This window comes from Prionailurus bengalensis, chromosome B4 (genome assembly GCF_016509475.1).
Source record: "Prionailurus bengalensis isolate Pbe53 chromosome B4, Fcat_Pben_1.1_paternal_pri, whole genome shotgun sequence".
NCBI lineage: Eukaryota > Metazoa > Chordata > Mammalia > Carnivora > Felidae > Prionailurus > Prionailurus bengalensis.
The window spans coordinates 49,871,369-49,893,302 of record NC_057358.1 but is presented as its reverse complement, the minus strand read 5'-3'; the positions used below and the strand labels follow the sequence as shown (position 1 = coordinate 49,893,302).

The window sequence follows — 21,934 nt, the reverse complement described above, 5'->3', positions numbered from 1 at the left end:
CTTCCTATAGACATTTTCAAAATTTTAATTCCAATATATTTATATATACTTACTAATCATTTCTTGCACACCAGACAGTGGTGATGCAAATACCAAAGTAAGATTTGTTTCCAGTATGGGATTAGGTTCAATAAACTGTTTTCATTCACATCTTTCCTAATGTAAGATATCTGGCTGCAGTCTTTCCTGGTTCTCTTCAAATCTCCCAGGTCTTTGTCTATTCAAATTTATTGAACATTTTTCACATTAACTACAAATTTCATCAATGATTCAATTTTGACACCTTGAACTTCTCCTTTTCACACTCTTAGCTAGGAGTGCTTTTACTTATATGGTGGCCATGTCTTCCAGCAGGAAAATTATGTCTAAAATGATTCATCTTTGATCTCTTCTTCCTGTATACATTTACAGGCTGTTTTGTGCTACCAAAAATCAAATGTATGGGACAGCACAGTGATAGTTGACCTTTTTGATTTCTACTTATACAACTTATTATCCACGTGACTTTAGTCAACTTATTTGACATCTTTCTGTTTTGCTCATCTTTCTAATGCGAATAATTGCACTCACCTTTGAAGTCTTAAGATACATTGAGATAGTCAAGTACAGTGCTTTCTGCAATGCCTTTGATACCTAAGTGTCCCTGAAAAGAGAATTCGAGATTAAATTATTATTTAACTATTTAGTATATTGTTCTTGTGAAGCTTCCATAATTTTCTACATAAAATGTGTGAAACATATACACTCTCACCTTTAAAATCTTATTTAACAATTTAATTTTCCTATCAGAAAAAAAAATCAGTTTTTAGGAGTAGTACCTGGGGAGTGCAGATGGTTGGACAACAGATTATTGATTTTGGCTCAGGTCATAATCTCACAGTTTGTGTGTTTGAGCCCAACATCAGGCTCACACTGCAACATGGAGCCTGCTTGGGATTCTCTCTCTGTCTCTCTCTGCCTCTCCCCCAGTCTCTTGTGCACACGCACTCTCTCTCCCTCTCTCAAAATAAATAAACAAATATTAAAAAAGAAAAGAAAAGAAAAAATCAGTTTCTAAATGAAATAATTTATCCCAGTACACTCTTCGTAAGTTGCAGCCTAGGCAGTGGGAAACCACATTGTGTTTATATATTGGAATCTGAATTTCAGTCCCAGTTCTGCCACTGACTGTGTTCAGTAGGTAAGCCACTTAATTTCTCTGGGCTGAGGTATTCTCATATGGAAGACAGATGGATTTCTAAAGTTTCTTACAACTCTATTCTGATCCTAAATATTTCCCTCCTTTCAAAAGTTAAAGCTTATGTTATGAGGTGAATTGGGTCCCCTCAGAACCCATATTTGAAGTCTTGATTTCCGGTACCTCAGAATGTAACCTTATTTGGAGACAGGGTTAGTGCAGATGTAATGGTAAAATGATGTCATATCACAGTGGAGTAGGCCCCTGATCCAATATGATTGGTGTCCTCATAAAAGGGGAAAACTGGAGACAGAAATGCACACAGGGAAACTGTCATGTGAAGACGAAGGCAGAGATCAGGCCAATATTTCTACAAGTCAAGAAACATCAAAGATTGTCATCAAACTACCAGAAGCGAGGGGAGGGGCACAAAACAGATTCTTCCTCACAGGCCTCAGAAGAGACCAACCCTATGGATGCCTTGAACTTGGACTTAGAGCCTCCAAAACTGTGAGACAGCACATTTCTATTGTTTAAGCAATCATTTTGTGGTACTTTGTTATGACAGCCTTGGGAAACTAATAAATCTTATTCCGTAATTAACTAAAAAATGCTGAGTGTCAATTATGATGTAAATATATATGCATATATGTGTATCTGTATGTCTGTATAAATAATATAAAATACACTATCGGAGACTTTGTTTGATTTATTGTATCAAGTAGACTGTTGATTGAAATATTGAGCAATTAAACATTGAATTCAATTACTGAACATTAGGGTTTCAAATTGAGAAAGATATATTTTAAGGAAAAGCTTCAAAATTATAATGGCTTTTTATATCAGAAAGGTCCCTAAATATATTTCCTCCTCTTTGAAGTCTAAGAGGATGTTGCTATCTCTAAATTGCCTCTCTCAGTTTTTAACAACTCCCTAAATGGGTTTCCTGAGCAAGTAAGAAGAGTAGAAGCTTTCCCGGTCAGCAGTCAGCATTCTTGGTTCATATCACACTGGTTAGTGCTTCTGAGGTATTTTGATTTTCTTATGAGACTGCTTTTCTCATTTGCCCTGCATGTCTTTCTGTTGCCCTTTATGAGAATGTGAGCCCTGTGAACTTAAGGTTCGGAGCACTTTCATCCAATCTGAGAACTATCAATTTGACCATTGCCTAAATAATAACCTGCTATGTATCCTTTCATCCTAAAGAAAGACCATAATTGATAATTTGGGCATATTCTATCACAAAACCTTCTTCCACAAAGTAACGAAGGGACCACTTCTAATTCAAAAGATTTCAATATAGGCCAGGAAATTATAATGCCCTGTCATTCACTGAAACATAGTCATAGTTGCTTTTGTTAGGGAAATATCTTAGGAATATTTTTAAAAGATTTTTTTAGTTTTTATAAGTTTATCATAATGATTAAGAAGACCGGCTCTGGGGGTGCCTGTGTGGCTCAGTCAGTTAAGTGTCCAACTTTGGCTCAGGTCATGATCTCACAATTTGTGAGTTCGAGCCGTGCGTCAGGCTGTGTGCTGACAGCTCAGAGCCTGGAGCCTGCTTCGGATTCTGTGTCTCCCTCTCTCTCTGCCCCTCCCCTGCTCATGCTCTGTCTCTCTCTGTCTCAAAAATAAATAAAAACATTAAAAAAAAAAAAAAAGAAGAAGAGGAACATCAGCTCTGGAGTTAGACCTAGACTGGGTTCAAATCCCAATTTTACCACTTTAATAGCTTGTGGCCCTGGGATCATGATGTAACCTTCATAAACACATCTCATTCCTACGACTAATACCAACCTTGAAAAGTTATTGTGAGGATTAATGAGATAGTACTTAACACAGCACTTAGAGCATAGTACTGACTACCAAAGGCTCAATAAAGGTTCTCTGTTGGGTTCTTCTTAGCAGTGACAGTAACATCAACAGCATTGCCAGGTTTCAGTCATTATGAACAATGGAAAATTTCAGTGGGGCAGACTGAGTGCCTCCTAGGTGATTACAGGCAACTAAATAGGTTCATTTGTATTGGCCACTTCTTATAGATACAATCTAACTTTGGCCTCTGAATATTAGGACGTAAATCTGAAAGCGTTCAGTCCTATGTGACATGGGTTATCTACATAAACACAGGGTTCTCTGTGAGAAAGACTGATGTAGGGCACGGAGATATAATAGAAAATAAGGACATAGACTGCAAATGATTGCTTTTAATTGAGTATGTCATCGGAAGGCAAAGTAAAAACTTTGAAACTCTCTACAAGTCTCGGGATTTTATACACTGCCCACGTTTAGTTCCTCTGTCAGACCTGCCATTTTATGTGTAATATAATACTGCTTAAGGTTATCAATCTTTAAAAAAGTATACCATTGCTTTATAGCCACTCCTGCTTTGCAATACAAATGACATAATTACTTGTTCTGGCTGGAGGGGGTCCAGTTCCTCTAGTTCATTTTTTAAATGCAAATCTTATTAAGTATTTTATCCTAAAATGGCTAATGCAAAAAGGGCAGTCCTAGACTAAGATGGACAACATGCCTAAAAAATAAATACTAGGCAAGTAATGAAACCTGAATTAAATCAGCGTAGTGGAAACCAAATTGATTACTTATTGAAATATGTTAACATGGTGTAATGGGTAACTGCCAAAGTCAGATATACAATAATATTACATGAATCATTGTCAGATAATCACAAAGGTTTATAAGAGCAATAAGAAATTTTAAAATCTTTTCTGCCAAAATCTAGAGGCTCATAAAAAAAATTACAGATAGTGATCTGTATATTATGTAGTTCAGTTAAAAAGATCCTTTTGTTTTTTACAGGTTCTCTTTTTGGTTTTCTTCAAAATTCATAGGCTTGTTGTCAAATAGAATAATGGGCAGTTTTTCTATAAAATCTTGCAAGAAACTTTTAAGAATGCTAAATGCATTGTCTCTGCTCAATTCATTTTAAGATTTCAGCTATGCAACAAAGTCTTTTTGAAAATTCTTTTTTTATTTTGAAATGTGGAATACACATGAAAAGTATATATTGTATATTTTTGTGTGTACAGTTTAAAGAATTAAAAAAAAAAAAAAAGAAACATCCAATGTACACACCACTGTCCTAATCTAAAAAAATATAGTTTCTGTCCTTGGAGCTACCTGGAACAATGCCTTTGAAGAGATTGCTTTCATTGAAGCTATTCTGAAAATAATTGAATTAAATTGTTTGGTTGCTTTAAATGTATCCATTGGTTTCTAGAATGTATCCATTAGTACTTATAGGCTTTTTTTTAAACCCAATTGTTTAAATGTCCAGTTTCACACAAACGATTTGCAATGTAATTTAAAAAATTGAAATGTAATACTTCATACATTTGTTCAGTGTTTAACAATTAGAGAGCATTTCACAGCTATTGTTACTCTCCAAGTTGTTAACTTAAAAGATATAATACCTGAAGAGCTCTTATTCATTTCACAACGTTTAAATAGCAGTAGGGAAAAGCTGGAGCAGAAAATCCATCCAAACTCAGATAATTGTACTACCTTTAAATTTTAAATTTGATCCTTTACGCCTCAGTTTCCCCTAAGATACATTTGAAAAACACACTGCCTGCCAGGATTGACAAGGTATTTGAGTATTTTGTTTGCCTGATCAAAGAGAGCTCAACAAAGAAGGGAAAGCCCATTGACTCCTGCTGGGAAGAAAGTGACTTCATTAGCACATCATAGGGGTGCCCCTTTGAAAGTGTGTTAAACTGTGTTAACAGTTTGGTTTAGAGGTGGGAGTGTGACTGGTTTAAACTTGTCTCATTAATATACTAGTGTGATTCTGAGTTGGATTTTGCAAGCCTGTTACAGTATTGCCCCATTGCTCTCCCTAGAATTCCTTACAATTTCTACTTCTCCGCGGCTGACTGTTATCAAGGCTCTGTTCTTGAGTGATTTCTAGCCCTAGGACTCTTCCTTTGTTTCAGTCATCAAGAACTGTTAGCAGCTCATTTTCCCAAAGAAGGGCCATTTCGATGTATTCTGTTGTTTCAGCAGCCCTTTGTCTTCCCCTGGAAGAAGAAATGAACCCCCATGCTTTCCAGAGAGGCTGGCACTCAGAGAAGCATATTGCTTTATGTGATGAGAGATGTAGGAGGAGGCCCAAGTGACTGGACACACACACCCTAAGGGTTATCCGTGCAACCAATAATTAAGTTCTTAGAGGCTGATTACTTTCTGTTGCTTAGATGCAAAGCAAACAGAAGTGTCGTACACAGGATAAAAGCCAAAGAGCTGAGTATGTGTAAACCTCTTTTGGAAGATTTATTACATGTCACAATGTGGCTATAACTTATTCTCATCTGTCCCTCTTGGCACTCACCAACAGTGATGAAAATGGAGAGTCTTTACTCAGGGAACTCTTGACTGCATTACTATTAAATTATTTGCATATTGGTAGCACAGAGGAATCCTGGGATGGCATTTTTCCAAGTTTCATTACCCTAACCCTCACCACTCAATAAGAGTTCCCACAATCCCAATGAGGTGGAGAGAAAGCAGTGGAGCTATTTGCCTTCTGAGTATTTTCACCATTAACTAATGAAGAATTGCAGGTAAATGACACTAACTGAAAGAATGGAAGGATGGAGGGATAGATGGATGGAGGGATAGATGGATGGATAGAAGGCCCCAACAGTTTATTAACAAAGCAAAGTGGTTCATTGGAGGGGGGTTGGGGGGGGCATTTAAATGAATGAGCACAATTGTATTGCAAAGCCACAGAGCCCCCTATTGGTAATACAATATAGTTTATCTTGGTTACTGCCGTTCTGTTTTGATGAACAGTTTCATCATGGAGTATTTGTTATGTCACAGACAGATGACCATGAATCAATCTTTCTCCATCCAATCGCATGCCTTTTGCTAACTACAAAGTGTCCACCTGCATATGCACTACAGGATACTCACCCCAACAACTAGACTTACAAAAAGTTCAGCACAGACCCCATAGCATCATGATTTTCTCCATCTTACTAGGTTTAAAATTACCAGTATTTTTATGAGTTATTTTTAACATTGTTAGCTTGACTTTTAAAGACCTAACCTTCCCCTACCTCACTTACAAATGAGATCTAATTTAAAGTGAATTTCTGCCTTTCAGACCAATTAGGGTAATGTTTCCTGCTTTCCTCTTTCATTTAGAATCTTCCACCTTGTTCTTCTATCAACACATTAATGCATTTCATTAGCAGAATGAAGATAGTTTGGGATAGGATTGGAGAGAACTAAAGGTCTTCTAAAATCCTTAGTAGCTTCCCCAAACAACCCCAAGTTAAATAATCACTTAATTATTTAAATGACAGGAGAATTAGCAAATGTGTGTTTGAAAACATCAACTCAATATTATTTGCATTGATCTACCAGACTTTAAATTTTAAGTGTATTTACTAGGGAAATGCGGCCTCCAGACAAGTGCCCTGAATCTGCTCTCAACTACATTGTTGCTCCGAATCTCCATCAACATGAAAATTCTGGAGCCATTGTTTTTGTTTTTTTCTACCCTGACATGTCTCTTTATTTCCTCATGTGCATTACAGCAGCAAAGTCTTAATCCTGCTCATGCTTAGCTGAGGGCAGAATTAACCCTATTCCCTTCATCTATCCCATTTCATCATGCTTTGATCCAATTAGTCTTTAACTCAAAACTTACTCTTCTTAGAAATTCTTCCTCATCGAACCCTAATCCTTGATTTACCCACAAATTCATACGATCTCTTCCTTGTTAATTATACAAATTCTAGAATATTACAGCAAACATTTGTTAATTAACTGAAGCACAACAGAATGCCTAGATAAAATATTTATGTTCCTGTCACTTTTTCAGTCTTTTCTGAATTCTCATAATCTTGTACTCTATAAATACTGTTGTTCCCTAATGTGTTGTTTTAAAATTTTTCCCTTCTTTGGTCTTGTATAATCTTCCTTGAAAGCATCAACCACTCTCATAGCCTCTTTTAACTATTGCCGATATACAGATAATTCCCAATGCCTCCTCAATATTTTCATCAGGATATACCAGAATTCCCTTCAACTCAATAAATCTATTTAGTCAGCATTTATTAAGAGACTTCTGGGGGCGCCTGGGTGGCGCAGTCGGTTAAGCGTCCGACTTCAGCCAGGTCACGATCTCGCGGTCCGTGAGTTCGAGCCCCGCGTCAGGCTCTGGGCTGATGGCTCAGAGCCTGGAGCCTGTTTCCGATTCTGTGTCTCCTTCTCTCTCTGCCCCTCCCCCGTTCATGCTCTGTCTCTCTCTGTCCCAAAAATAAAATAAACGTTGAAAAAAAAATTAAAAAAAAAAAAAGAAAGAAAAAGAAAAAAAGAGACTTCTGGTTCAGGCCATGATAGAGTACCTAGTTTTGTAATTAAATTCCCACCATAAACTAGTAAAAAACTTAGAAAAATATATATGAGGGAACTGTTTTTAGGCATTTGATAGCAATTGAGACAAGGCTACAACCCATGAAAAAAGTCAGGCTCATGGGTGAGCACCATTACCACCTGTCAGAACCTTGGACAGCTCCTGAGTTGACCTTATTCTGAGACTGCTTACAGGATGTCTGGCTGAGAGCAGGGGCTGGGAAAAACTATAGAGTGCTTGACGGAGTCAGTTCTGTTATGCCAAGATTAGGGCTTTTGCTGGGAAAGCCTGAAACCCTGACATATGATGATCATCTGAATGTATGTGCCCAAACATTTGGGCTCCCCAAATCCTCTAAATACTTAGATCCTATACAGGTGGCCTTTTCTGCATGTGGGGAAACACTGTAGAGTCCTCTCTCCCACAAGGAAACAGGGTCAGCTTCTGGATTTTCCCCATTATCTTCTTTTCTGCATGTCAGGCCAAACTTTGATTTAAGTCATAGCAAAAGCAAGTCAAAGATCTACTGGGCTTGATTAGTGAGGAAAGGGACTATACTTAAAAAAAGAAAGAATGAAAGAAAAGAAAGGAAAAAGATATTCAATAATTAGCAAGCATTGATGTCAAAAAGCCTGTGCAGAGTACTCACAACTGAATTTTGAAGGTTCTTGATCAAGAGGACAGGACATAACACTAAAAAAAGGAGAGTTTATTAATTCTCCCAGGGTATGACTTTAACACTTGGCAAGGACTCCAGAGAATGATGCAAATTTGTTGCTTTATAGTGGCTTTCAGAAGTTTAGAGAAAGTGATGGCCCATGATAATTGAAGTTGCAATGCTTGAACTGCCATGTGAGACAATGGGGAAAGGGATAAAAAGCCTCAGGGAGGTGGGCAGGCTAGAATGGCTATATTATGTGAGACCAGAAGACCCACCAGAGGATTATGTTCCACAGAAACATAATTATGTTCCAGATTATGTTCCAGAGAAAATGTCATTCAGCAAGGCCATCAGGAATCCACTGGTGTGAGGGATACCAGAATCAATAATAAGTTCAGTGGTGGCTCTGTTCCTCAGGCCAAGGTAGATTCTAGGAAAGGCTGTCACAGAACTTAGTTTGTAAATGATAAGGTTTTATAAAACACATGAGCTTCTGGGAGTGGAAGACAGATTCTGCAAAGATTCTGGGACCTGCCACTTCAGCAAATTTCTAGTGCTCAATCATAAGGGCTATCCCAGGACAATCGCACCAACGTAAAGGCTATTTACTGTATCTTTCATCACCCACCACAAAGAACCACAATACCCAATTGGCCTCTTTGGGTTCTGGAAGCAGCACACATTCCACATCTAAGAATACTCTGGCCCATGTAGTGAACTGATAGACTTGAATGGGGTCTGGAATGGAAAAGGACTCTACAGCAAGTCCAGGCTGCAGTAAATAAAACCAGCAGTTTGGGACCTAAAATCCAGCAGCCTTTATGATTTTGGAGGTTTCAGCAGTGTAAAATATGCAGTATGGATTTTATGACAAATTCCAGTGGGAAAATCACAATTCAAGCCGCTAGAGAAGTCATGCCATCTGCAGCAAAAATACAAAACAAAACAAAACTATGTTCCTTTAAAAAAGCAGCTTCTGGTATGCTACAAGATTCTTAATTTATCCGTTTGTTTAAAATTTCCTATGAGCTCAATTTTATTGGACCCACCAAGTCATGTAATCAAGTGGTCCCAGCAGCAATCCATCACAAATTGAAACTGTATGTACTAAGCAAAACCAAAAGGCATATGTAAGCTATGTGAACAGGTTGCTCAGAACCACATGTCACTCACCATGGTTGTTTCACCACAGTTCCTTCAGTTTATTCATACCTATGGCCATGTGAAAGATTCTACCTAATCAGCTGAAGGAGGGAAACAAAGCCCAGTGGATGGGTTGACTAGGTTAATGGAAGGATTGGCTCAGTATGTGGTATAAGCTGAAAATGATATGCCTGCTCTATAGTTATTCTTAGAGGTGGCCTTGAAAGATATTGGTGAGGCAAAAATTTCCCAATAGGTGGAACTTTTAATGCTGTTTATGTCTATGCATGCTTTGGTAAAAGAAAAGTGTTCTGAGTGGAAAATGGCTTAGCTAGCTTGCCAAGGAACTTATCGAAATAAATTGAAAGATCAATAATAAGACAGTCTGGAGAAAACGTTTCTGAAGGATATATAAAAATAGGTATAAGGTGAATATTTTTTTAATAAAAGCTAATGCCCACAGAAAACACCAACTATGGAACAGGCACTGAAAAACCGAGCAGACAAGATAATTCAGAAAGTTGTCTTAAGTCAGCCTTTGTCATTAGCCACTTAGAACTAGCTACAAAGGCACCCGGAAGGATTGACCACAGTGGCAAAGACTTAGATTATGTATGGGACTAATAGCATGGAATACCACTTACCAAGGCTAATATAGCTACTGTATCCTCTCATCAATTTTCCAGAAATAAGACTGACACAAAATATGGCACTATTTCTGAAGGAGATACCATCACTCGGTGACAAGGTGACTACTTTTGGCTCCTCTTATCTGAGGATGACAAGTGACATTTTTATTGGATGTGAGTTTGAATTCTGCTTTGTAGGACTTCAGCCAAAACTATTATCTGGAAGCCTACAGATGTCTAATTTACAGCTGTGATGGCCAATATTGTGAGTTAAGTTTGCTACACCATGGTACCCAGTTTTTGGTCAAACACCAGTCTAGATGCTGCTGTGAAGGTATTTTTTAGGTACAATTAGTTTAAATTAGTAGATTTTGAGTAAAGCAGTTTACCTTCCTTAATGTTGATGGGCCTCATCCATTCAGCAGAAGGCATCAAGAGAAAACACTGATGTCTTCTTCAGTGTTTATAGAATTCTTCCTATAGACAGTCTTTGGACTCAACACTGCACCATCAACTTTTCTCTGAGTCTCCAGCCTGCTGGTCTTCCCTGAAAATTTGAGACTTGTTAGCCCCCACAATTATGTGAGCCTGTTCTTTAAAATATCTGTCTCTGTCTCTCTGTTTCTGTCTCTCTCTCTCTCTCTCTCTCTCTCCACACACACACACACACACATGATATGAAAGTATCCAAATATTGGGATCCACTAGTCATATCGTACAATGTACCACCCAGAATTAGCTAGCCTTAGAACATTGGAATGACCTGCCAGAGGTAATGCTAGAAGCATCAGCTCAGAAGTAATATTCTGTGAGGATGGGCTGCCATCTCTTAGGATGCAGCATCCATATTGAATTAGAGACTTATATAGCACTGTGTCCCCCAAGAAAACCATGCATGCATACATGAACCAAAAGGTAGAAGTAGAAGTGGGTCTACATATATACCATCATTCCTAATGATCCGCTGTAAGACTTTGAGATTTCCCTTACCACAACTCTGCATTCTGTACAGTTTGAGCTCCTGGTCCCCAGTAGGGTCATATTCTTGCCAGTGGACATGTGTAGCAATTGACCTATATTCTTTGATTGCCATCTGGGCACTTTGGAATGCTGAGATCAGGGAACAACAGACAAGAAGAATAGTTATCATCTTGTCAGGGGCAATTGATCCTTACCAGTAAGATGAGTTAGGATTATTCTTAGATAATGGACCAGAGAAAAATATTCATGGAATCTACTTGGATGTCTCTTGGTACTCCATTGCCTGACAGTACATGTGAATGAACAAATGCAGTAACTCTATTCTGAGAAGGGTTTTGTTACACGAAACTCAAACACCCTTAGGTCACTCCACTAGTCATGGAAACCAGCAGAAATAACACTGAGGATGAGGGTTATTTAAATCATTGTGGAAGAGAGACTATGAACACCAGTTGTGGTCCCAAGAAAAACTACAGCAGTGGTGGTTATAGTTGTCCCACTAACCTCATGCTTTTTTTCCACCCTGGAAGAGAGGTCCATCGGAACCCTGAAGGGGCTACAACCTAAATACATAAAAAGTGAATCCATGTAATGCAAGACATGGATCATGTTAGTCATAGAGTTATTCCTCTCTGATCTCTCTTTGAGGAGAATTCGTCATTCAGTTGTATTGAGTATATTTAGCTAACAGCCTCCAACTGCAATGCTTTAAGGATGCACTTCAATGTTCCAGCCAAGGCTATGTTTTTGCCAGGCAGCACCAAACTAATGATTAAACAGAGCAGGGGTATTATAACCTGGCTATTTCTCACTAACATGGGACTTCTCAAACAGGTAGAATTTGCTTCAGAGCTCTCCAAAGAGTTAGTCAAGGTTGTGTCAGATTTGTATCATGGGATGAGGCTCTTCCTGCCCAGGTCTTTTTCTTTCTTAATTTCTACTCACAGATGTCAGATCAGCCTCACAATCTGACATACCTGCCTTCTGCCTTTTTATCTTTCACAAGAGTTACCTACTCCTCCCATCCTCCAATAAACATTTTGTGCTCCTTAATCTTGCATCAATGTCTGACACACTATGGAAGCCAGAAAATATCTTTAGAGTGCTAAGGAAAACAACTGCTAAAATCTAGCATGCTATCTCCAGTGAAATTATCCTTCAAATGAGAAGCTAAAATAAAGACATTCTCAGACAAAGGAGAAAAGGCTGAGAGGATGTGTCACTAGCAGCCCAACATTACAAGAAATACTAAAGGATTTCCTTCAACTGTAAGGAAAATAAGCCAAGATAAAAGCAGAGAGGTGAAAAGAAATAAATGGCTCTGGAATGGTAAATAAATGGATAAACATGAAACTATTTACTATTTGGAGCAACAATCATAATATTTTTGGAGGGTTTTTACATTAGGATGAAAGGCATGACAAAATTAGCAAAATATAAAAAATGAAAAAGAGATGAGAGTGTATTAAGTGGAGTCAACTGGTAGAAAGAGCTTACATTGTTTAAGATGTTCTAAAAGTACTAATTTAAGGTATACTGTAATAAGTTAAAGAAGTAATTTCTTGGATAACCACAAAATAATGATACTAAAAGTTATAACCACCCCCCCCCCCAGGAAAAAGCTAATAGAGGAAAAACAAAAATATTTAATCAATACAACAGTAACAAATAATATATGGAATAACAAGACCAAAAAGTAAGATGTTAGACTTAAACATAATCATGTCATAAATACACTACATATGAATTGATTAAAACTCCCTATTAAAACACAAGGATTATCAGAGTGGATTTTAAAAGATCTAATTGTATATTGTTTACAAGAAGTGTACTTTAAGTATAAAAGTAAAGGTATATTGAAAATAAAACAATGGACAAAAAGGTTTTCCATGTAAATACTTACCATAAGAAAGATGCTATTACCGTATTAATATTAGACAAAACTGCATTGAATGCAAGAAATGTTACAAGACATAAAGAAACACTTTTTAGAGATAAAAGTCCTATTTAATAAGAAGATATATAAGCCTAAACTACTATGGACCTAATAGTAAAGATTTAAAATATATAATGCAAGAGTTAACAGAACTAAAAGAATAAACAAGTATATGCACAAGTTCAAGTGGCAGTTTAACACACCTTTCTCAGTAACTGAGAGTATAGACAGGTAAAAAATTTAGTAAGGATATAAGATTTGAAAAATATAACACACTCAAGTTTTAACTGATGAATATAAAACACTACAAGATTTCAATCCAGTTGTCTCAATAACTAAGAGAACAGCAGACAAAACCCCCAAAGGTAGACTCAGAATAGCCAATACAATATTGAAGGATTACAAAGTTGGAAGACTGACAATCTCTGACTTCAAGATTTACTAAAAAGCTAATAATCAAGACAATGTGGTATTGGTGAAGGAACAGACAAGATAGAGAGCCCAGAAGTAGTCCACATAAGTATAGTCGACTAATCTTTGACAAAGGAAAAAAGGGCATCTCAAAATAGAAAAAGTAGTCTTCCCAACACATGGTGCTGAAACAACTGGATATCTGCATGCAAACAAAACAAACAAAACAAGGGGCGCCTGGGTGGCACAGTCGGTTAAGCGTCCGACTTCAGCCAGGTTACGATCTCGCGGTCCGGGAGTTCGAGCCCCGCGTCAGGCTCTGGGCTGATGGCTCAGAGCCTGGAGCCTGTTTCCGATTCTGTGTCTCCCTCTCTCTCTCTGCCCCTCCCCCATTCATGCTCTGTCTCTCTCTGTCCCAAAAATAAATAAACGTTGAAAAAAAAATTTTTTTTCAAAACAAACAAAACAAAAACAAAGAAAGAAAGAAAGAAAAAGAAAATAAAGAATTTAGACACAGATCTTATGTTTGTCATAGAAATGAATTCAAAATGGATTCTAGATCTAAATGTAAAATGCAGAATTATAAGCTCCTAGAATTTAACATTAAGAGAGAATCTAGGTAATCGTGAGTATGGCAATGGTTTTTTTTAGATAAACCACCAAAGGCATAATTCATGAAAAAATAACTGATAAGCTTGAATTCATTAAAATTAAAAACTTCTGCTCTGTGAAAGACAATGTCAAGAGAATGAAAAGACAAACCACAGACTGGGAGAAAATATTTGCAAAAGACACATCTGATAAAGCAGCATTATATATTTTATAATATACAAAGAACTCTTATGACCCAACAATAAGAAAATAATCCATTTAAAACATGGGCCAAAGACATTAAAAGACTGCTCACCAAAGAAGTCATATAGATAGCAAATAATCATGAAAAGATGCTCCACATGATGTGTCATCAGCGAAATGCAAATTAAAGCAATAGCAAAATATCACTCCAGACCCGTGAGAATGTCCAAAATCCAGAACACAAGACACCAAATCCTGGGAAGGATATGGAGCAACAGAAACTCATTGCTGGTGGAAATGCAAAATGGTTCAGCCTCTTTGGAAAAACAATTTGGCAGTTTCTTCCAAAACTAAACATACTCTAACCACACAACCCGGCAATTGCATGTCTTGGCATTTACCCAGAAGAGTTGAAAATTTATGTCCACACAAAAACCTGTGCGTGAATATTTATAACAGCTTGATTCATTATTGCCAGAATTTGGAAGCAATCAAGATGTCCTTCAGTAGGTGAATGGATAAATAAACTGTGGTACATCCAGACAAAGGAATGTTATTCAGTACTAAAAATAAAAGCTATAAAACCATGAGAAGACATGGAGAAACTTTAAATACACATTACAAAGTGAAAGAAGTCATTCTGAAAAGGTCACATACTGTATGACTCTATATAACATTTTGGAAAAGGAAAAACCGTGGAGACAATAAAAAAGATCAGTGGTTGGCAGGGGTTGGGGGAAGGAGGGATAAAGAGGCAGAACAAAGAGGATTTTTTAAGGTAGGGAAACTATTCTGTATGTAATTATAATGGTGGGTATATGTCAATATACATTTGTCCAAACTTATGAAATGTACAACATGGAGTGATTCCTATTGTAATCTGTGGAGTTTGGATGTAAAAGATGTGTCAACGTATTCTCATCAACTGTAACAAATGTGTTACACTCAGGTGTAGGATATTGAGTGTGGAGAAGGATGTGCATGTATATGGATAGAAGGTATAAAGGAGCTCTGTAATTTCTACTCAGTTTTTCTCTAAACCTAAAACTTCCCTAAAAAATAAAGGATATTTAAAAGAAAAAACAAGTTAATTGCCTAACCTCCCCCCCACCAAAATCAATAAGAATAAGATTTGAAGAACTGACAAACCAAATTTATCTAGTTGACATATATAGAACATCATATGCAACAACCACAAAAAGCATATTCTTCTGTGGTGCACATAACACATTTACCAAAATAGACCATATTCTGTCCTTAAAATAAGCCTTGACAAATTCCTAAGGATTTAAGTCACATTCTGATCATCAAAGTATTTACATTAGAACTGAATAAAAGATAGACGACTAGAGAATCTATAAATATTTAGACATTAAGCAACATACCCCTGCAAAAGACTTAATTCAGAGAATAAATCACTAGGGAAATTAGAAAATATTTTGGTCTAAATGATAAAAAAATACAACATGTCAAAATTTATGCAATGCAGCTAGAGCATGCTGAGTAATAATTTTGTAGTTTTATATGCATGCATTACAAAAGAAGGATCTAAAATCAATAATTTAAGCGTCTTCCTCAAGAGTGAGAAAAAGAACAGCAAACTAAACTCAAAGAGGGTGGAAGGAAAAAAAATAATTAGGTAAGAGTAGAAACAGGCATACTATAGAGGCAGTCAACAAAGCCAAAAGTTGGTACTTTGAAAAGATTAAGTAAGATGGACAAAATAAGGGGTTAGGAGAGAATAAGAAGCATAAATTATCACTATTCAAAGTAAAAAAAGGAAAACTATATTGTAAAGATATTAAAAAGGTAATAAGTGATTTTTTAAAGAATTTACATTCACTAAATTTTTAAAAATCATGAAATGGGAAAAAAAATCCTTTGAAAACACAAGTTACCAAAACCAGCACAAGATGGAAAATCTAAAGTGTTGTATGTCTTTTAAAAAATTTTTTTTTAATGTTTATTTTTGAGAGAGAGAGACCGAGTATGAGCAGGGGAGGGGCAGAGGGAGAGAGGGAGACATAGAATCTGAAGCAGACTCCAGGCTCTGAGCTGTCAGCACAGAGCCCAATGCGGGGCTCAAACTCATGAACCATGAGATCATGACCTGAGTTGGAGTTGGTTGCTCAACTGACTGAGCCCCCTGGTGTCCCTGAACTGTTCTATGTCTCTTAAAGTGTTTTTCTCCAAGTTAAAATCTATTGATTCAATACCATTCTAATCAATTTAGAACAGTTTGGGGGGGGGGGGTAGTAAGTGGGAAGTGACAAGCTAATTCTAACATTTGTATGAAAAGCTAGCAACCTAGAATATTCAAGACAATCTTAATAAAATTCAAAATTAGAGGGTTTACTCTACCAGATTTCAAGATATAGTAATTAAGGCAAATATACCAATTGTATCAAATTAACAAACCAAAAGTAAGCCTACACATATATGGTCCTACTGCAAGCTGGTGACAGTAAAGATGATCTTTTCAATAAATAGTTCTGGAGCAGTTGCATTTGTCTATGGGATATAAACAAATCTCAAAACTTTCTGCACACCATAAAGAAAAATAAGTTTGAAGTGGGTAACAGACCTGAATTTGAAAGTTTACAAATCAAATTTCTAGAAGAATTACAGAACAATATCTTTATAAACTTGGGTAAAGATTTCTTAAAAGTACATAAAGAGATGAAAGAAAAAAAAAGAATGGGACTCAGTTAAGAACATCTGTTCATCGGGGCGCCTGGGTGGCTCAGTCGGTTAAGCGCCCGACTTCAGCTCAGGTCACGATCTCACGGTCTGTGAGTTGGAGCCCGCGGGGCTCTGGGCTGATGGCTCAGAGCCTGGAGCCTGCTTCCGATTCTGTGTCTCCCTCTCTCTCTGCCCCTCCCCCGTTCATGCTCTGTCTCTCTCTGTCTCAAAATAAATAAATAAATAAATAAATGTTAAAAAAAATTATAAGAACATCTGTTCATCAAAAGAAAGGCAAACCACATCTGAGAAACTTTATTTGCAATACATCTGACAAAGGAGTTGTATTCAGATATGTAGAGAACTCCAACAAATCAGTGGGAAAAGACAACCCAGTAAAAAGTGCAAAAGAATTGAAAAGGCAATTAATAAAATATGATATCCAAATGGCCAATAGGTACATAAAAATGTGCTCAACATTATTTGTCAATAAGGAAATGTAAATTTCATCTACAAGGAGGCCACTATGAAGCCACCAGAGTGGCTAAAATCAATCACTGACAATATGAATTACTGGCAAGGATACGGAACAAGTGGGACTCCTAAATTTAGCTTTTGAGTGTATCAATTGCCCCAGCCAATTAAGGAAGTAATGAAAGTTGAAAAACTAATCTTATACCTATCCTATGACATACCAATCCAATGCCTACATATATACTCAAGAAAATGGCATAAATATCCACAAAAAATGAGTACAAAAATTTTAATAGTAACTTCATTCATAGAAATTAAAAACTATAAATAGTCCACATGTTCATGAAGAAGAGAATGGATAAATAAGTCATGTCATACTTATGCAATGGGATTCTATACCATAATACAAAAGAATGAACATAGAACAGCATGGGTGAATCTCAAAAACATTGTGCCAAATATAAGAAGTCAGACACAAAAAAGTAAATACTGTTTGGCTCCACTTATAGACTCCCTATGTAGTTCAAAACCAGCAAAATTAATTTATTGCATTAAAGTTAGAATGGCAGTGACCTGGTAGGGCGGAGGTGTTGATTAGGAAAGGGCATGAAGAAACCCTCTGGGAAGTTGGAATTGTTCTATACCTTCATCTGAGTCCCAGTTACATGGAGGTATACAAATGTAACAGTTATTGAGCCCTACACTGTGTGCGTGTGTGTGTGTGTGTGTGTAATTTCTCACTTTATTTATATTTATCTATTTATATTTCTCAATTTATTTATAATAAAATGAAAACACACATATACAAATATATACAAATGTTATTTAATCATTATTCATCACTTAAATTGTGGTTGCCACTGAATTTGAAGTTAGGACTCACAGAGATGAATGAACAGTGGTGCCTGGGTGGCTCAGTTGGTTACATGCCCAACTCTTAATTTTGGCTCAGGTCTCTGCATTGGGATGCTCCCTGCTCGATCTCTCCCAACCCTTTCTCTCTGCCCCTCCCCTGCTTTCTCTCTCTCTAAAAAATAATAATAATAACAAAAAACATGAATGAACATCCTACCACACATTCTGGTGGTGGGGTTGTGAAGACAGGTATTTAAACAGACAAATCAGAATATCATATCATAAATTCTTTTTCAGAGTCATCATTATGTTGCTGAGGTAATAACTAGGATGACAAAAGCCAAGTCTTTGTGGGGGCTGATGGCGAAGGCTTCACTCGAGAACAAATTTTGAGCTTGGAATTTTATATTTTATTTTATTTTATTATTTTTCAGCTTGGAATTTTAAATGAAATAGAAATGTTCTGGGGAGAAAGAAAATAGAGTAGGTGGAGTTCGCTTTTGCAGATGGATATATAAAAAGGTGAGATTCAGGAAAAATAAGTGGGGTTCATAATGCTAATGAAATTAGTGACCTGGATTATATCCAGATTACAAAAGGCTAAATAATTTAACACTAATGATTCCTAGGCATGAGTTAAGTGTGTTTAAATAACTTTGGAGTCTTCTTTATTTTATTTTTTAAATTTTATTAATGTTATATTTATTTTTGAGAGAGACACAGAGCATGAGCGGAGGAGGGGCAGAAGGAGAGGGAGACATAGAATCTGAAGCAGGCTTCAGGCTTGTAGCTATTAGCACAGAACCCGATGCTGGTCTTGAACTCATGAGCCTCTAGATTGTGACCTGAACCGAAGTCAGAAGTCCAACTGACTGAGCCACCCAGGCACCTATGGAGTCTTCCTTCTCCTTCTCCTTCTTCTTCTTTTCTTAATGTAATTTATTGTCAAATTGGCTGACATACAGTGTGTAAAATGTGCTCTTGGTTTTGGGGGTAGATTCCCGTGGTTCATCGCTTACATACAACACCCAGTGCTCATCCCAGCAAGTGCTCTCCTCAATGCCCATCACCCATTTTCCCCTCTCCCCCATCCCCATCCATCCTCAGTTTGTTCTCAGTTTGACTGAGTATTTCAGTTCTCAGTTTGACTCTGTATTTCAGAGTCTCTTATGGTTTACCTCCCTCCCTCTCTGTAACTATTTTTCCCCCTTTCCTTCCCCCATGGTCTTCTGTTAATTTTCTCAAGATCCACATAGGAGTGAAAACATGATATCTGCCCTTCTCTGACTGAGTCTTCTTTATAACATGCAAGTTACTCCAGAGATCGTCATGCCCCTCTTGTACTTTCCACGCCTCCACCTTATCGAACACTCTCATAGGGAGCCACTGTAACTCCAACAGGAGTACATCAAGTACCACCAGTGTTTTGGGGACAGAAAGAAAAAAAGATTGAAAATAAATGTTTTAGGACAAGGCTGTGGTAAGCCAAGAAAGGAAAGATGAGGCTCTCATCAAAGGCAAAAACAGAATTTTCAAGCTATTTCTGAATAAACACAATAGGAGTAAGAATCTGATTGGTGGTTGGAGATAGTCACTCTTCCAATCCTGGAGAATATCATCCTTGTATATTTCTGGTTTCCACCTTGTTACCAAATTGGAACAGACACTCCCTGAAACACTCAGTTCTTAGTAAAAACAATATTACATGAATTATAAATGTAATGAGAATCTTTCTCAAAGTGTGTATTTTTAATGTTCACTATGTTCCTCTTTGTACCCGACAAATGCAACTCTGAAATAGTCCTCTGGTTTTGTGGCAGGGTTTCATACAATCACAAGGGGATATAAATAGTCTTCTATCTGGCTTTTTTTTTTCACGTCTTACTTTTTCCATACAATTTATGCTATCCTGAGAAGTTGGAGATTCCTCACCTTTCATCTGTAAAAATATTCTGTGTTGTCAGACTGTTTGAGCAGTACATTTGACAGGCTTTCATGTTCCATCTTTCCTATTAAAAATTGCACCATGAATAAATACTGCCCCCAGTAGTTAGTTAAAATAGTATCCGGCCACCTTTCACCCCTTTTTGCTCACAAAGTAATCTAAACCTAGCACATTAAGGGAGAGATCAAAGTGATGTTGCTGTTTTATGTACAGTAGGTGCAGCTGGCTCATTTGTGAGTTACCCCTCTCTAGGGCAGAGATAAGGCATGCAAACAGTTAGTTGTGGCCTTTCACCCGCAAAATCGAGTTCATAGTAAAATATGTGTGATGCACAAAAGAGATAAATAGGAAGAGATGTAGAAATCAACATAAAGAAGGAAAAGAGACAGATTTAAACATTTTCCAGATATTAAAATGTCACAGTATTTAAAATGAACAATTATGACAGAATCTAAATTTCTTTATGTGTGCTATGTGGGGAAGAGGCCATATTATCTCTGTCCGATAAACGCAGGACAGAGAGACAAGGCATGATGCAACCTCTATTCACATGTTAACCTCTAAAACTACCCTGCTAAGCAACTTCTGAAAAAGTCTTTTCTAAATCTGAACCTGATTTATCTCCCAAGTTATGAGCTTCGTCACCAGAGAGTCTAGTTCAAACATCAAACATTGTTCTTCGAAGGAAGAAAGTAACTCCCCCACTGTCAATGTAATTTTATCCCAGTGGCTGAGGATCACATTTTCCATTGTGGAGCACATTTTGCTTTTTCTTTTGTCCTTCTCTCCTTTTATAGAAAAGTCACATTAACGCCAGCCAGGACGTGGAATGCAGATGTCCAGCCACTTCAGGGATATTCAGGGAGATGGCAGGTATGACTAACGCAGGCAATGTACTTTTCTTGCCATATTTCTTTTGAGGATGCCTTCAGATTTGCGCCATGTCGTTGATTTTACAAGCTGTGGGACATGGCACTATATTTAGCTCAATATTGTCTTCCAAGAGCAGGCAAAAGGTGTTTTTTTTTTTTTTTGTTTTTTTTTTAATTCTACTATACCACAGAGGTAAGCCCAGGCATGCCAAACAGTTTAAAAATGTTATGAACCCTGTGAGGACAACCCGGGTCCTAGAGGAAAGACATTCAGGATACTTTAAAACATTTGATCTAGGTCTTTCACTTCCTATGAGACACGTTACCAAGTCACCTTCTAGTAAAACTTGGGGATAAATAAATCTGTGAGAGGTTTATTTCTGTTTATTCTATGTTTTACCGTCACTTGTTTCTGCCCTCAGTGCTCTTTTCCAAACAGAGTTTATGATCTCTTACCCTCAGAGCACATTTGCAAAAGGATGAAAAGGTGTGTTCCTTCTCTTTTGAAAATGCCTAAACTTTTAGAAGTGATCACGCAAAGTGCCTTCCTTTTGGAAGGGAGAGAAAAGAGTGGCTTGCCTTTAAGGTTGACCAAGAAGGAAGTGAAAGCTGGTTCGGTCAGTCAGCCTGAGAAGAAATCTGAGGTCTCCAGAGTAATGACAACTTGAAAGTCAACTTGTGCCAGCCATTCATGGAGATAAGACTGCAAAGCCTTGGGGTTTATTCTGGAAAGAATTTCTGGAAGCCACCAAATCCTGGGCACAGGGTGGATTTGTATTGCCAAAGATTCAGGTGTCACCAGATTTGAAGATTCAAAAAGAGCCAGTGTCAGCCTGTCATTTGCTTCAAACAGATTTTCCTAACCATTACCCTTGACTCTCAAACAGAATCATCATTCCAGACAGCCTGGTCTATACATGTTTCCCAGAGCATAACTGTTTGCTGCTTAGAGTCACACGACTTTGCTTCGTGACATGGTTTC

General features: G+C 37.3%; 1 long non-coding RNA gene across 1 annotated transcript in view; it reads right to left on the bottom strand.

The window, feature by feature from the left end:
- Window positions 1-567: 567 nt before the first annotated feature.
- The window catches only part of LOC122472540, a 54,461-nt gene continuing 33,094 nt past the window's right edge, over window positions 568-21,934 (bottom strand). Inside the window, exons 2-5 of the long non-coding RNA XR_006294464.1 lie at window positions 10,992-11,111; window positions 10,391-10,548; window positions 1,361-1,547; window positions 568-643 (exon numbers count right to left, since the gene is read on the bottom strand). This is a non-coding gene — a long non-coding RNA (uncharacterized LOC122472540). The remainder of the gene's footprint in view (window positions 644-1,360; window positions 1,548-10,390; window positions 10,549-10,991; window positions 11,112-21,934) is intronic.